This window comes from Coregonus lavaretus, assembly GCF_964263955.1.
Source record: "Coregonus lavaretus genome assembly, chromosome: 4".
Lineage (NCBI taxonomy): Eukaryota > Metazoa > Chordata > Actinopteri > Salmoniformes > Salmonidae > Coregonus > Coregonus lavaretus.
The window spans coordinates 59,318,499-59,332,881 of NC_139991.1; the positions used below are offsets into that span (position 1 = coordinate 59,318,499).

Genomic DNA, 14,383 nt, shown 5'->3' on the forward strand with positions numbered 1-14,383 from the left:
CACAGTTGTGATTGAGAGAGAGATGTATATGACTGACTGTGAGATAGAAGGGGGTTGTGGTTAGTGTTGTGGTTAGAGAGATCACAGTCCTGCTGCTGATGTGTCAAAGGAGACACCAAAGAGAGAGAGAAGGAGAGAGAGAGACCATATTGGATGAATGGGAATGTGGAGGAGGTAAGCGGGAGGACTACATTCTAAACAAAGGGCTGTATTCAATCAGATCCCCTTTAGCCGACATCCACATAGCGGTTGTTTTGGCGGTGTCGGTGGTGGAACTGCGTTAGAGCTGTCAAATCCGCATGCGGCTCCCGGCATTATACCTAAAGTGGACATTGCCAATGTCCGCTTTAGGTATGATCCAGAGAAATCCCATGCAGCCTTGTTTACAAGTTCGAACACTGGAATGTGAGATGTAATCTACACCTCGATTAGGCTGATAGAAATCCTCATTATTTCATTGAAAGATTTTCAATTTGAGCTTAATTTTTTCTATATAGCCTACATTTTCTCATTCTGAACTTTTAACGTGAGTGGGACAGGTGTGGCTTCATGACAATGATCAAGAGCAGCTGTTCACCGATTTGTCAGCTCCAGCACAGTTACACCGCCGGTTAACGCTTGATCTGATTGAATCTAGGCCAAAATCATTTTTGGGCCACACAAAAGTACCGCTCTCCCCTCTGACACACAGAATATACAGTATATTTGAGAATGTCTTTATTCTAATAACTCTTTGACAAAGGATGTATTGATGTAATAAAAATCCTTGCCATGCAACTAATATTTTGTTATTTCTAAAAGTAACTAACTTTGCAGTTTGTTCTTCTCCTGCTGTTAACCATCTCAAATGACAGGTCAAGGGTTAAAGTTCATGTGACCCACATTAGTGACCAGGCCGTTGGCCCTCCGCAGGGGGTGTTTCCTGTGATTACCCAGCATGCTGCTGGCCGGAGGGAGGTCAGAAAGCAGAAGTCATATTAAGTATCTGTAGAGAGGAAATTGGTTTTGTAGAGATGGAGCCGGTCACTGGAGAAATGTTTTTACTTCTGTTTGTTATTCTGCACTAACAAGCGTACTACATTAGTATGATATTATGTTGAGGGTTTCAAATGTTCATATATCACTGGCTCGCTGAACCAAAAGGTCATGAGACCTTTTGAGACCAATCTCTTAAGACACCTAGAAGCATACACCTAGAAGCACACACACACACAAGGCCTCTCTCTGATAGTGAGACAGACAGTGTGTGTGATTGAGGTGTGGGTGTTATGTCTCTTGCCATGATAACAGGGAGAGCAGGAGGGCCTGGGACATTCCTCATGTTTCTAACCTCTGACCACTAAAATACTCCTAACCCATTTAGCACCTATTCAGAAACTCTTAAGACAACCACAGCAGGAGTAAGTGACCTTAATCACATAGGTGTTATAACATGGTAAGTAAAGTTATGAAACTAACTCTACTATACAGTATATTTACTGTATTCAAACCTACTTACAGGTAACACATATTCAAGAAGTAGGCAAAGTCAAACATTCAGGGTTAAATGGAAACCAAACCCACAACCCTGCTGTTGTTTGTACAATCCACATGAAGCTGAGCCTATGGGCTGCTCTTTCTGTTGATGTCCCTGTTTGACACACACTCAGGAGGGGACTGGAGCTTCTGAATGTAGAATAAATTAAGTGTAAATACCTGATGCAGAAGGAGGAGGGTTCTGACAAATCAGCGGCATGTATAGCCAGGTCTGTTTACACAACGGCTCTGACTCAACTTACCTAACAGAGTGGTACAGGGACAATAAACACTGATGATGTCACAGTCATTAAGTCAACTAACGATGTGTTACAAACAATTTATTCACCCTTTCCATTTGTTTTATTGCATACATAATGGGATAGTGGAAGCGTTCTTTCAATTTGCATAGAAGAATATCAGATAAAATATAAAATAGTATATACATTATCTGTTTGGACCACCCATGAAATACCAGAGAAAAGCTTATAAAAAACATTTCAGCCTCAACATTGAAGTAAAACAGAATTGGCATCTATTCCAGTAAAAGCATGACCTGACTTGTTCTTGCATCATAAAACATCAAATGGTACCTTTTAAAGTACTGTAACTCAATAAAATCTCTCTCTCTCCTGAGAAAATGTGGTCCTTGAACACTGTTCATACTGTGTATCTCCTCAAAGCTGAAATCTGACACTTAACACTTCTCCTTCATCCCCATCATCACCACCATCATCATCATATCTCTTCCCAGGGCCCCCAGGCTCCAGTGCCAGGGTCACACCTGGGGTCGTCATCGGGGAAGGTGATAGGCTGCAGGTAGTGGCCCAGTCTCCTGAGGAGGTTGTCCACTATGTGTTGGTCAGACACCTCATCCCTCTCCTCTGGGTCTGCCTCCACATCAAACAGCATCACTAGCTTCAGAAGATTATCAGAACCAGCCTTAAAACGGTTGGTTCCAGAACTGTTCCCAAGCCAGGATGGGGGAACCATCGGTCACAACCTGGAGGGGGGACGGCAGAGAAATATGAAATGTAGCAGGGACGTGTGTGTGTGCGTGTGTGTGTGTGTGTGTGAAAGTGGCTGTGCGCATACAATTTGTAAGTATACTACCCTCATGCTATAGTGCTTCACGCTTTAATTCCAAAGTAATAAAAACCCAGTCAGGAGTCACACTTAACTTTCTCCACAGACTAAACAGACACAGCAGTTAGGATGTGCAACAACTGACAGCGACAGAGAAAGGTAAGTTACCTGGGTAGCGAGTCAGCAGCTTTCACTGCATGGTGCGGATGGCAGCGTGGATGCACAGGGTCAAACTTGAGTTAGACCAGGAACAGGGGCTGGAGCTGGAGCCTCCACCACTCACTGGAGCATCAGACATAAACAACCCCTGGAAACACCTGCCTTGACCTGGGGAGAGGGAGGAGGGAGGGCAGAGGAGGGAGGAAGGAGGAGGAAGGAGGAGGAAGGAGGAGGAAGGAGGAGGAGGAAGGAGGAGGGAGGAGGGAGAGGAGGAGGGAGGAGGGAGGAGGGAGGAGGGAGAGGAGAGGAGAGGAGGGAGGAGGGAGGAAGGAGAGGAGGGAGGAGGGAGGAGGGAGAGGAGGAGGGAGGAGGGAGGAGGTAGGAGGGAGAGGTGGGAGAGAGAAACAACATTAGAAGCAAAATAGGAGATAGATGATAATGGAGGCCAATGAAAATTGACCAAACATTCTAGGATAAAAATAAAATAGAGAAAGTGGAAATTGCTGATAAATGAAGTATTGGTCGACCGCAGGACACAAAACGTTCTCTGTAGAGAGACTAAAGTGAAGTAGAGAGTGCCAGACACTGAGCCCTGCAGCATACCTGAGAATCACAGATGAGGACTAGGCAGCCAATACAGAGAGAGGTGTGAAAATAAACAGAGCAATGAGAAAGAGCTCTTTCTTCCCGCAGGCCAAATGATGAAGCAGCAGGAATGGAGAAGGGTTTTGTATTTGAACGTTGGTTAAAATGTGGAATTCAAGGTGTGAGATTTCTCTGGACTTGCACAATTTCTGGGGTTGGACACAAAATAATTCACCCTTCGATGCCAAGGTCAGCTACTGGGTAGAGCAGAGTGGAGCGACGGGGCAGTCTGACTGCCAGCTTTGCTCACTTAAACCTGTCACACCCTGGCTCTGGGACTCTATTTGTTGAGCCAGGGTGTGTTTATTCTATGTGTTTATTTCTATGTTGGGGGTTCTAGTTTGTTGATTTCTATGTTTGCCTGAGTGACTCCCAATCAGAGGCAACGAGTGTCAGCTGTTGGCTGGTTGTCTCTGATTGGGAGCCATATTTAAACTGTCTGTTTTCCCTTTGTGTTTGTGGGTTTTTGTTCCGTGTTCGGTCATTGATACCGTTGGACGTCACGAGTCGTTTCTTGTTTTGTGTTTAAACTTTAACTAATTAAAGTATGTTTGTTCATCACGCTGCGCCTTGGTCTGTTCCATATGACGATCGTGACAGAAAACCCCACCATGCAACGACCAAGCAGCGTGTCCAGGGGCAGCTCTTGGGCTGGACATGGGAGGAAGCGCCAGGAGAAGAGACGGTGGAGGCGCGCCGTAGAGAGGAGCAACGGCGTGATCAGGGTCGTCGTCGGGCGGTCGAGAGGCAACCCCAGAAAATTTTTAGGGGGGGGCACACGGCATGGACGACAGGGCTGACGGAGGCAAAAAAGGGGCGGATTCTGGAGGCCACCAGGTTACGGATACACCGCCCTGTACGTCCTGTGCGGATGCCTCACACAGAGTGTGTGAGGGTAGGCATTCAGCCAGGACGGGTTGTGGCCGCTCTTCACTCCAGGGCTCCTATCCGTCTCCACAGCCCGGTTCGGCCTGTCCCTGCTCCACGCACCAAGCCTACGGTGTGCGTCGCCAGCCCAGTCAGGCCAGTCCCTGCTCCACGCACCAAGCCTACGGTGTGCGTCGCCAGCCCGGTCCGGCCTGTCCCTGCTCCACGCACCAAGCCTACGGTGTGCGTCGCCAGCCCAGTCCGGCCAGTCCCTGCTCCACGCACCAAGCCTACGGTGTGCGTCGACAGCCCAGCCCGGCCTGTCCCTGCTCCACGCACCAAGTCTACGGTGCGCGTCGCCAGCCTGGTAAGGCCCGTCCCTCCTCCACGCACCAAGCCAGGGGTGCGCGTCGTCAGCCTGGTAAGGCCCGTTCCTCCTCCACGCACCAAGCCAGGGGTGCGCGTCGTCAGTCCAGCACAACCCGTGCCTGGGTCACCGGTGCCTGGTAAGGTACCGGTCAACTGCTCCACGATGGAGCTGAAGCTAACCGCTCCTGCTAAGTCCAGTTCGGCTCCAGCCGGCTGGGCCAGACTGGACCAGGGGCGCTATGGGGGGTGTATTGGAGGGTGGTGGTCAAGGCCGGAGCCAGAACCGCCGCCGAGGAGGTATGCCCGCCCAGCCCTCCCCTGTTTTGTTTAGTTGAGGCGCGGTCGCAGTCCGCGCCTTTAGGGGGGGGTACTGTCACACCCTGGCTCTGGGACTCTATTTGTTGAGCCAGGGTGTGTTTATTCTATGTGTTTATTTCTATGTTGGGGGTTCTAGTTTGTTGATTTCTATGTTTGCCTGAGTGACTCCCAATCAGAGGCAACGAGTGTCAGCTGTTGGCTGGTTGTCTCTGATTGGGAGCCATATTTAAACTGTCTGTTTTCCCTTTGTGTTTGTGGGTTTTTGTTCCGTGTTCGGTCATTGATACCGTTGGACGTCACGAGTCGTTTCTTGTTTTGTGTTTAAACTTTAACTAATTAAAGTATGTTTGTTCATCACGCTGCGCCTTGGTCTGTTCCATATGACGATCGTGACAAAACCAAAAGGACAACTTGTTTTAATGAAAATGACAGAAGACATGTTGTAATGTTTGCCTGTTAAGAGGATTCAGACTAGAGAGTATTTTTATGACACAGATAACGGATTTACTGCTCCTCGAGTTAACGTCTAAAGGTTTTTACAGCCCTCAGATTCACAACATCAGCAGTAGGCCTTCATCAGCATGAGGCAAATCCACATTAGGCTGGTAGCTAGCTCTGTTGCTGCTTTAACCAGAAGCATACGTTTCACTTTAGGGAGTAGCCCAGGCCAGTACTTCTTCATCTCAATAGGAAGATGTCTGCCTGAGGAAAAATACCCATTAGGCTGGTAGTCAGATCTTTAGCTGCTTCAGGGAGGGTGTAGTAGCCTTGAGGGCATCCCAGGGTTCAGGCAGAGGTTGACCCCAGCAATGTGCTCCTAATTAGACTTAGATTGAAAGTAATTACTGGTCGGTTTTAAGCTGTCAAAAACAACCCTTCCCACATTCATTGTGTAACTACACATAGGCCCTTGTTCTCCTCTCTTTGAGATACATGGAGCACAGAGACTAATGTCTTGTTTCTTGACTTCTCTGCTGTAGCATGACAGAGACATTAAAACACTTCCCATTCCAGACCACATGACTAGCATTGCAACATTAGAATCTATTGATCCGCTTATGAATGATGTGTGGGTTTTCCTCATAAGCTAATTGTTATCACATGCATTTGGTTATACAACTGCTGAATCCCCCACCCAGATTCTTAAGTGTGCTATATTGCAGATTTGATTGGATACAGCCATGCGGAAGTTAAGTGAATGTGAAAGGGTTTGGGGTGATTTTGAGGTAGAGTTTTATGCTTTGGTGCCAGACTGTCTGTCATGATCGTTGACGAACGGGACGGACCAAGGCGCAGCGTGATATGCATACACGTTTATTTATATAGAATAAACACCACGACAAAACAACAAACGAAACGTGAAGTCCAAGGTAGACAAATAACATACCTCACACGGAACAAGATCCCACAACTATCAGGTGCCAAAAGGCTGCCTAAGTATGGTCCCCAATCAGAGACAACGAGCAACAGCTGCCTCTGATTGGGAACCACTCAGGCCAACATAGATCTATACATACTAGATCTAACCATAGACAATAAACATAGCACAACACGACACCGAAAATACACACCCTGACTCAACAAATACGAGTCCTAGAGTCAGGGCATGACACTGCCAGTTCTTCACAGGCAAACAGAGGCCCGTAAAGTCCCAAATCAACCCCTATCCCATACCCTAAAGGATCGGATGGGTTTAAGCAATATCGTGGAAACTGCACCTAGCCTATCATAGTCTATCACCATGTTAGAAGTTGGTGAGAAGGTCAAGGATCATAGGTAATGAGCTTGGGGTTGTATAAAAGAAGACATGAATATGCATGATTGGCCTGAAGCATATATAAGAGAACATTGAAAACACTGAGAACAGAGAAGCTTGTTCTAGACTTTTCTGTTCCCTCCTCTCCTCTCCTCAAAGCCAGGGACCTCAGCCATCTTTCCCCCACACTCTGTTCTCCCCTCACACTCTGTTAACCCCTCACACTCTGTTCTCCCCTCACACTCTGTTCTCCCCTCACACTCTGTTATCCCCCCCTCTGTTCTCCCCTCACACTCTGTTATCCCCTCACACTCTGTTCTTCCCCTACACTCTGTTCTCCCCCCACACTCTGTTATCCCCTCACACTCTGTTATCCCCTCACACTCTGTTATCCCCTCACACTCTGTTCTTCCCCCACACTCTGTTCTCCCCCCACACTCTGTTATCCCCTCACACTCTGTTATCCCCTCACACTCTGTTATCCCCTCACACTCTGTTATCCCCTCACACTCTGTTCTCCCCTCACACTCTGTTCTCCCCTCACACTCTGTTCTCCCCTCACACTCTGTTATCCCCTCACACTCTGTTATCCCCTCACACTCTGTTCTCCCCTCACACTCTGTTATCCCCTCACACTCTGTTATCCCCTCACACTCTGTTATCCCCTCACACTTTTCCCTTTCTCTGCAGGAACGACAGAGGACAAGTGCAGCTGACGGCCAGGGCCTCTACATCTGGATCCAACTGCACAGCGGGACCAGTCCCAACTGGGACAGGGGGAAAGAGGGAGGAGAGGGGGAGGGGAGAGGAGGGAAGAGGAAGCAGGAGAGAGAGAAGGAGGGCAGGGGGAGAGGGAGAGGAGCGAGAAGGAGGGAAGAGAGTGGGAGGAGGAGAGGGGGTGAGGGAGAGAGATGGAGAGAGTAAGAGAGAGAAGTGAGGTAGGGGGAGAGAGAGAGAAGGTAGGGGGAGAGAGAAGGGGGTAGGGGGAGAGAGAAGGGGAGAGAAGGAAAGAGGAGAGGGGAAAGAGGAGAGTGGGGGTAGAAAGACGGCGTAAGGCAAGTGGAGGACAGGGGGCGAGAAGGAGGAGGGGGAATAGAGGGGAAGTCGGAGGGATTTGGGGTTTGGACGGCGTCCAGAGTCTCTCTCTCTCGCTCTCTCTGCCTAGACGTTTAGAGAACCCGCTCACTCTCTCTGCCCCACTTAAAGACAGAATCCCTCTGTCAGATAGAGAGACGGAGGGGAGAGAGGGATTAAAAGAAGTGAGGGGGAGAGAGAAGGATTGAAAAAAAGATGGAGGACTGGGAAAAGGGGATTGGACAGGGGAAAAAAGTGGTTTTAAGAGGAAGAAACTCTTCTGTCTTGTCAGATAGAGAAAGAGAGAGGAAAGGTGGATTAGCGGAAGAAACTCTTCTGTCTTGTCAGATAGAGAAAGAGAGAGGAAAGGTGGATTAGAGGAAGTGAGGGGAGCGAGAAAGGGGGTGGGAGATTGACAGATGTATGAGAGAGTGAAAAAGGGAGACAGAATCCCTCTTGTCAGATAGAGAAAGAGAAGGGAGAGGGCGATTGAAAGAGAAGTGGAATGAAAGACAAGAAATGCTGAGTGGGGTCTCCTGCTAGAGACAACCTCGGAAGAATGGTGCTGGTCCCTATGGTTACAGTTAACAAGGGTTCCAACTTTATGAATGAATACATTAAGACATGAATGTATGGGACACAGGAGTTCTTATGGTAGGAGAAGTTCACTCCTTCAAGAAGTTTCTCCAGTGTTGAGGCCCACTTGAAGCTGGCTCGCTCCACTCACTCCAAAGCTCCTGGGAGAATGAGAAGGAAAGGTTCAATACCAAAAAACGAGGAGGACCAAGGCACTCTTCATGTAATTAAAATGCCTTTCTTTTTTAATGGTGTGTTCAATGGAACAAATATTTAAAAACTCTGACGGGTTTCTCCAGCATGGAGAACCAACGTGGAGAGGTTTGAATCCCTGATGAAGGACCAACCAGATCTCATGTTTATTTCGCCACATACGTTTTGATCAACTGTACTATGATCGCTACTAGCTCTCACTAGCTACTTCATATCTACTACCTCTGCTGATGTGACTTCTCTGAATGAGTCACAGTCTGAAGTGTTGCAGCGTGAAGGCTTTCCTCTCTATCATAAACTGCATCATTTATTTTAGGGTCAGTCCGTGAGGAAGCCCAAACTCCACAAAGTCAACTAGCTTATGTTATGTCAGTATAGCTGTTCTTATTTCAGTATGGCTGCTCCCTCCCAGGCACCTCAGTGTTGTAATTTCTAGACTCAAGACTGGTATAAACCAATCATGTACCAATTACATGAGGCCTTGCCTGGCTGGATGGCTGGCTAGGACACCCTGGGCCAAGGAAAGCAGTGCTGGGTTTGAACCGGTCGCATTTCAACAGATCTCTGTTCTGAAAACAATAAAAGCCTCTTAATAACAATCAGAGGTTTGAAAGTTGGCTGGTTTCTTGTAGAACCTCCAAGAACCAATGAGCTGAGCCGATAAATCTCCACGGAAACACCAGAAAGGGGGTCAGCTCCAATTATGTCATACATACACATACAGTACAGTCCTATTAGGCTGTTTCTGGTTAACTCACACTCTCTTGCGAAGGCTAATTTCCTCAGTTGACGAAGTTGACCATTTGATAACATTGGACCATCAGATCAAAGATATGATGTACATGTGGCATTAAGGCAAGGTATCCCTCATGTTGTGTAAGCTGGTGGAGAAGAAGAGAATACGATCTCTCACTCCACCGAACAGCCCTTTGTTCAACACACAGTCAGACACGCTGACCTCCGACCAGGGGCCCCACACCCCTCTGAATGGGAAGTGGTTCGCTCCACCAAATATTAAGTGGTTTAGACAAGAATGAGAGGGCTCCACTGTGTCTCACAGCAGGGGGTGGGGGGGGGGGGATGGCAGTCACAAGACCCATTTCCTGGAATCCCCCCTACAATCCCATATACATGTATACACAAACGTGCACGCACACACAAACACATGTGTGTGTGTATGTATGTGTGTGATTGACCCAGCATCCATCTCTGTTATATAAATAGGGTTAGGGTTAACACAAAAAATACATAGATTTTTAGAGTGTACAGTGATTGAGAGTCTTCATGCATAGAGAACAAACTCAAAGTCTGTGGCAGAAACTGGATCAACTAGGAATAGGGCTAGTTGTAATCTTCATGCATACAAAAGAAAATAAACAATAGAAAACCGTAAACCAGCTGATGTAAAGGAGTGTTACACAGGTACAGATGTCATGGAGGTTAAGCCTGGTACTAGGTGGGACTGGACTGGTAGTGACTGGGTGGAGAACACAGAGAAAATGGCAACAATGATAAACACAAACTAACATAATGCTGACCAGACCCGGACACAACAGCAGCCTAAATCACCTCACACAGACACAGAACACACGCAGACCAATCTCCAACACATACTCAAACACACAAAGAGAGACAGAGAGAGAGAGAGAGAGAGAGAGACACAGAAAGAGAGAGAAAGGGAGAGAGAGAGGGACAAGAAAGAGAGAGAGCTACAGAGAGAGACAGGCAGACAGAGAGTTAGAGGGCATTTGAGTTCCCAGGTGATCCATCAGTCTCAACATGGTTTATCAGCTTGTTCCTGTCATCTCTCTCCGGGTTGCCTCCCACAATTTTGAAATGTTCCGGCTTAACACGTCTCTAAGTAATAAAACGTCAGTTTGGCATAGAGGAACTACGTCACTTCCTATGTCACAACCTTACTCGCTTGAATAAAATACAAGATAGTAGCAAGAAAGATGGAGATCACAGAGGTTATTTCGCAAGTGGCTAGTTTGCATCAACTACCTTCACTAAAACCATTGCAAAGGTTGTGCCTGCAAACTTTGGTTTCAAATCGCAACGTCCGGGCATGTTTGCCTCCAGTGCCTCGTGATTTGTTGGGAGAGTTGACTGTCTGAAGAGGATTTATTTAATTTGATTGAAGTTGCCAAAAGAGTCCGTCATTGAAACCAGACCCTAGTCACTGCTGTTGCCTAGGATTGGGTTTACAAGACTAGAGTCTGTCTGTCTGATGACTTATGGCTCCAGGTAGAAGTTCCCCTCAGTCACAGAGCTAGGATCAGCTGGCCCTCCCCACAACCTAGCCTTAACCAAAAGGAGTGTAAAGCAAAACTGACCTCAGATCAGCGTCGATTCAACTTCCTGTTCCTGAGTATAGGACTCAGTGTCTGTCTTTGTGTCTGTCTCCTTCAACACAACAGAGTAAGACTGAGACTAAAGGATGTCACTCCTCCCATGTCTCAGTCATTCACTCAGTCATCCACCTCATCACTCACTGATATTCAACACATCATATACAGATCTAAGCAGCAGAGATGGGAGGTGGTGATTCTAGTGATAAATCTCCCCCTGATGATAAGTTAATTTGATTAGTGTTGGGGAATAGAAACATGGCCGTCACTAATGATGTGGATGGATACATCATGTATTAGTCAGGGTGGAAGCACACTAGAGATTAAGTTAGACTGAATAACAACATAAACTCAAAGGGCCTGTAATGTGTCACTTCTCTGTTTCCCCCCATCTGGAGCGGAGCCTTTACGGTACTGCATTAATCAAACTTTCCAGACATCACACACACACAGACACACAGAGAGAGAGAGGGGGATTTGGGCTTTGTGTTAGGGAATCAGGCAGCTATACAGGAGAATGACATCATCTCTCTGTGAACCAAACAGACCAGAATGACTGAATGAGTCTAACGGTGCAGCTGGATCGTGTGTGTGTGTGTGTGCGTGTGTGCACTCACACACTGGGACACACACACTTTTGAGAGAGAGAGTCTTGGCTGTGTTTGGTGGTAAATATGAATCATAATGTAATGGACCAATATGAATCCTTTTAAACTAAACAAAGGACTTGAGTAGTGCTGACGACTTCATTACTAGCAACAGACACTGATACGGAGTTCAGTGTTCTGTGCCTGTTGCTGTGTTGTCCAGTCAATATGAATCACTTTCCTGGATGAAGGTGAATATACAGTATGTGGTGATGCTGAGTGGGTGACTCACATGGAGCGATGTCAACGTAGAGAGGGTCAATGTTGTGCAGTAGCTCCAGTCTGGGTGACGTATAGCCTTTACAGGAAGACCAAGAAACAACAGTCACCACACACACACACACTTTCACTCCTTCTCTCGACTACCCCACAAGGGTCTATAAATCTAAAGCAGACGTTTATGTTCATAAAGTGGTCAAAGGCTTGACCACAGCGGACCACAGAGTGAACGTAGCAGCATTCTCTCTGACCGCAGCGTCTGATAATACACAACAACAATAACTTTCTCATTTCACATGTTACTAAGCTACTGTTTTAGACTTCATTTAGTTGTTATTCTATAGCTGTCCCATACTGTTACAGGCTTCTGTTTCTCTGTCACACATACACACACACAAAGTGATTCAAGCAGACTGGGACCATGAAAGAGCAACAAACAAACAGCAGTGAGTTCCAGTAGCCAGTAGGGCCCGGGACACACAGCGACACAGGTAACGCCACAGTCAGGTGACCAGCCACAACCAATAGGAGAGAGGGCTGGGCTGAGAGCTGTGGTTTGTGGGTAACCCCAGGCTGTGGGTTTCTGCTGCAGGCCCCAATTTAACCCACTTCATTGTCTGCTTTTAGTTTACTAATGTAATGTGTCACTCAGGCAGAATGAAGACAATCATAGACTTAGTGACTTTGACAGCTCCTGGTGAGCTTATATAAGTCTTGTTACGTAGCCTCCTGTCCTGAACACCACCCCCTTTAAGTGGTCAATTTATCTCTAAAGAGTCACTCTAAAATACTTAATGTATCAGCAATCAGCTTATACAAGGGAGAAAATGTGAAAAGTCACCTTTGATTTCAAGACTGTCATTAAAATTCAGAAGATAAGTTAGGAGTGGAACTTTACAGTCTTCTCTGGGAAAGAGACAGCATGACAGAGTAAGATAGGGGTAAGCATTATAGATGGAGAGGTAGAGAGAGAGAGAGAGAGAGAGAGAGAGAGAGAGAGAGAGAGAGAGAGAGAGGATGGATGGATGGATGGATGGATGGATGGATGGATGGATGGATGGATGGATGGATGGATGGATGGATGGATGGATGGATGGATGGATGGATGGAAGGAAGGACTACAAATTTGTGTGAGAATGACTGATGGAATTTCCTTCTCTTTGAGGTCTTATCGTCCTGGTAACAAAGAGCTTATTTAAAGACCAGAGACAGATCGCTCAGGGGGGAGGGAGGAAGGAGGAGAGGAGGAGAGGAAGGAGAGGATGAGGAAGGGGGAGAGGAGGAGGGGGAGAGGAGAAAGGAGGGGGGAGGCTGTCAAACACAAGGAAATATTTTCCCTGAACTGAGACATGAGAAACTCCTTGAGTGTCTGTCCAGAGCAGAGTAGGACAGACACATAAACAACTCAGGAATGATGACAAGGTGCACACACATACCTGATAGCGTTCCACGCGTTACAAGCCATCCAGCGGCTTTGTCCCATTGGTCGACCCCTCTGCCAGGCCCAACAGTGTCGGAAGCCAATCAGAGATGTGTATGAGTTGGCAGCTGAAGGTCCCAGGTTGTTTCAACAGCAGGCTGGTCACGAAGCCGATGCCCCTAACCCCGCCCTCTCACAGTGACCACTTCCTGCTTCCACATCTGCATTGCTTGCTGTTTGGGGTATTAGGCTGGGTTTCTGTATAGCACTTTGTGATATCTGCTGATGTAAAAAGGGCTTTATAAATACATTTGATTGATTGATTGATTGATTGAGTCTCACCACCGTTATCTAGAGAGAAAGAGAGCGAGAGAGAGAAAGAGCGCACGAGAGAGATAATTTTACTGTAAAGTGTATTGAGGTGTTTACCTAACTGCATTTGAAATGAAGATGGATTTGATTCTGATTCCATATCACTGATCAGAGGGTAAGAAAGAATCCCTCTCCACTGATGAGAGCCAGGAAGCCATTTTGACACTGATGACGTGAGGGGAACAGATTATGGATATGTCATTGTCAAAAAACTGACCAACCAAAGATACCTTCCAACTCCTCTTCAAAAAAGCACTGTCTGTTCTTTCCCTTTCCACTGACTGACACACAAATGATACATCAATTCAAATGATACATCAATTCAAATTATACATAATTTCTAATAATATATCAAATTCACCATGAGAGTACAGCATGCTTGGTAAGCACTACTAACCAACATGACTGGATCTATGAGGTCTGAGGGGATTCATACATTGAGGTGTAACAGTGATACCAAGTGAATTTATCCCATTAATAACACAGTGGTTAGACCTCTGAAGCACAGAACTCATAGAATAACTCCCTCAGAGGCAGGGAAACAGTAGGGAGGTGGAGATGAAACAACATGGCTACTGTCTCTCAAAAAGAGGAACGGCTGGCAGCAAGCTGTTAGTTATGGTGGGTTGTTTGACCAATGACCATAGCTCTTGGGGTTAATGGAATTGGTCCATTCACAAAAGGTTGGTTAAAACTGAAGATGGCGGGTGGAGCAAGCTGTCACGCTCTGGCTCCGGGACTTTGTATGTTGAGCCAGGGTGTGTTCGTTTCGTTGTGTTCTGTTTGGTTGGGTTGT

At 46.8% G+C, this 14,383-nt stretch overlaps 1 pseudogene across 1 annotated transcript; it reads right to left on the reverse strand.

Annotated features, from left to right (window-relative positions):
- Nucleotides 1-2,253: 2,253 nt before the first annotated feature.
- LOC311127481 (arylsulfatase B-like) lies at nt 2,254-13,745 on the reverse strand (annotated as a pseudogene). Its single transcript has 5 exons — nt 13,693-13,745; nt 13,232-13,424; nt 11,809-11,879; nt 2,770-2,928; nt 2,254-2,518 (listed from the first exon to the last, which is right to left on the reverse strand). The product of its transcript is annotated as an arylsulfatase B-like (transcript).
- Between the last annotated feature and the right edge of the window lie 638 nt (nt 13,746-14,383).